Genomic DNA, 3,243 nt, shown 5'->3' on the forward strand with positions numbered 1-3,243 from the left:
GTCTTCAAAGAGTCTGATGGAAAATCTCTAAAGCAGTGTTTCAGAGATGAGACTAATTTATTTTTGAAGAGACACCTCCTCACTCAGAGTGTCTAACAACTAAAAAAAATAAAATTAGGAAGGAAGAAGCAGGAATTGTTGGAGGAGAATATATATATATATATATATATATGTGTGTGTGTGTGTATTTATGAATGACGTGTATGTATATATATGTATATATATGTATATATATGCATTAGATGTATGTATGTCATCCTGCACAATAGATGTATGAATAGGATCCTCATTCATTAATTTGCAAAGGGCTGCCCAGGGGATAATATTTGTTATAGTTAGCTTTATATTAGTTATATAATATATAATATTAATTATATTTAGCTATTAATTATATTTAGTTCTAGAGACCAGACCTAGGAACAATGAGTACAAGTGTCAAAGGGAATGAATTTAAGCTCAAAGTCAGGAGAAAACTTCCTAACAATCAGGGTCATTTCAAAGTATAGTGGACAGCCATGGGGAGTGATGCACTCCCTCTTATTAGGGACCTTCAAGAAAAGGCTGGAGGACCTCCTGTTTCATATATTTTTTTAAGTTAGTATTGGATTAAATGACTTATGATTCCTTTGAGTTCTGAAATTCTGTGATTCTGTGAAATTATTCTTCCTTGCTGTGTATATGAGCCCATATTTGATCTTCATATGTTGTAAATTATTGTAAAAACATGTTTAATATTATCATTTAATATCAGTATTGATTCCCCCCTGCCATTATTTCCCAAGCATAGACCATAATGCAAAGATTTCTCTGTTTGCTTTACAATTCTTTTTGTTATTCAGTGTAGTACATTGAGAATATCTTTTAAAATATACCCCCAGGAGCAATTTAACATACATTAGAAAGATACAAGCACCCAATAAAAAGAATCACTGGCAGAAATAAATGTAATGTATATCTCTGTATGTGGTATATATTAATAGAATGCTTAGTCTCTGAACAAAGCTTTCTTTATTATTGTTTCACAATCATTGCCTACTGTCTTCCACTAATCTTGCCAAAAGATTGCATGTAGACATTTAGAGATTCCAAATCTTGATCCTGTCATGAGAATATTTTCCTATGTAAATTATATACATTTGCTTCACAGGTAGGAAAATTCCTTGGGGAAATTTATTGGCAGCTTTTCTATGAAAGATCTCTCTGGGCTGTTTCATTCTCTGCAATAAAATAAATTAAAGTACTAATTAGATGTGCAAAGCTCTACTGGTAATGTAACTATACAGAGAGCAGAACAAAGTAAAGTCTCCCAAAATGTATTTACAGTTTTTTCATGCAACAGAATCAATAACCATTCCTTTTCATTTAATTACAGACTGAAAATTAGTTATCTTGTGTGTATCTGTGGTTTGTTTTTTTAATCAAAGTTTTAATAAAGCTATACATGATTAGTTATCTTTCAAAATAAGTCCTTACCTCCTTCCAGGTTCGTAATCATTCCTGATCAACAAGCAATCAGCTCTTCCGGTCTCCGTCCTTGTCTCCCCCCTCCCCCCCACGTGTGTAGGTCATGGCACCGCTGCTGCTGCCCCTGCCCCTGTTGTGGCGCTCTGCAGCCCGGGCCCTGCGCCCCACCGCACTCCCAATGCGCCCAGCCATGGCCGCCGCCACCCTCGCCTTTGGAGGCCTCCCGGGAGGAGGAGTCACCTGCGGGCAGGGGCCCTCGCTCCGGGCCTCTTGCAGCCGCTCCTGAGCCCTCCCGGTCTATGTTCATACACGTGTGGGGGGAGGGGGGAGGGGGGAAGGGGGAAGGGGGAAGGGCGGGGCTCCACACATAGGGGGACAAGGCCTTTGAATTCCTGACAGATGAAATTAAAGAGGAGAGAAGGATCCAGAAACATAAATCTCTGCCCAAGATGTGTGGGGATTGGGAGCTGGGTGTGCAAGGGACAGAAGCCAAGTTAGTCCAGAGAGTAGCTGGCGAGAAGATCACAGTCACATTCGATATTAACAACAGTATCCCAGCGACGTTTGATGATGAGCCACCAGAGGGACAGAAAACCCAAGAACAGCAAGAGCCTGAACTTACATCAACCCCAAACTTCATGGTGGAGGTTGTGAAGGCCCTTGTGCTGGACTGCCACTATCCAGAGGATGAGGCTGGACAGAAAGAAGACGATGAGAGGGACAACTTCTCCATCCTGGAAGTTAACTTTCAGCCCCCCACAGTGAATCTGACTGGAAGGATACAAACTACACACTCAACACGGAATTCCTGGACTAGGCCTTGTATCACTTGATGGACTTCCTGGCTGACCATAGAACACATTCGCAGACGAGCTGATTGAGCTCAGCACAGCCTTAAGGGCACCAGGAGTACATCAGCTTTCTGGAAGATCTGAAAGGATTTGTCAAGTGTCAGTAGGGAGGCCTGAGGCTGCAGGGGTCCCTGCTGTGCTTCCTGAGCCCTTCCTTCCAAGAGAACATTTCTAGAAGCCATCATGGAGAAAGCGCTGTGCTGTGAAATACTGCCAGGCATAAATTATGTTCCCTAACCCTTTATTTCCTTTGTCTGCTGGCATTTGCTACCACAAAACGAGCAGAAATAAAACTCTGGGGCCCCTCCAAAAGAAAAAATACAAAAAAACAAGCAGTCAACTTCACAGATTGGGAGGAGGTTAAAGTACTCTGTCTTCCATTAATGTAGCAATGTTTTTATATTTTTGTCAGTACAGAAAATCTGTAGTCTCCATTTTTTGCCATTAATCCAAATAAAATGACAATGAACTCCATCAAATGTATTTCATGGTCATTCACTAGTGCCTTTTACAACATTATAGTTTGTTAAAATAGGCCTTAAGTTCCAATAGAGTTGGTATGAAATTCTTCATGGTTCATTTTTTATCACCTGGATGTGGTAAATCAAGCTTCTAAAAAATTTCCACTCCTAGAATCCTTGGGTTATTGTTGCCCTACCAAGTACAGGATAATCTTTAGAATGCATGTATGTATCTGTAAGTAAGGGATTTTGATTTAAGGACCTATAGGATCCTTTCTAGCTCTCAGTATAAATCAGTTACTTTCACTTAGTTAAATGAAAAGGGAAATATTGTAGTCAGAAAACCTAATTTCAAATATCCACTCTATCATATGCTACTTGCATTTCTGTAAGCATCAGTTTTCTCATCCCATCTAATGCCATTATAAAGAACAAATATGATAAAAATTTATAAAATACTTTTAATT

The 3,243-nt window shown here is 39.5% G+C and overlaps 1 pseudogene; it reads left to right on the forward strand.

Annotated features, from left to right (window-relative positions):
- Positions 1-1,567: 1,567 nt before the first annotated feature.
- LOC138174758 (complement component 1 Q subcomponent-binding protein, mitochondrial-like) lies at positions 1,568-2,523 on the forward strand (annotated as a pseudogene).
- The last annotated feature ends 720 nt before the right edge of the window (positions 2,524-3,243 follow it).

This window comes from Petaurus breviceps, unplaced genomic scaffold, assembly GCF_028583685.1.
Source record: "Petaurus breviceps papuanus isolate PSGF00001 unplaced genomic scaffold, PetGlider_PUasm1.0 76, whole genome shotgun sequence".
Taxonomy (NCBI): Eukaryota; Metazoa; Chordata; class Mammalia; order Diprotodontia; family Petauridae; genus Petaurus; species Petaurus breviceps.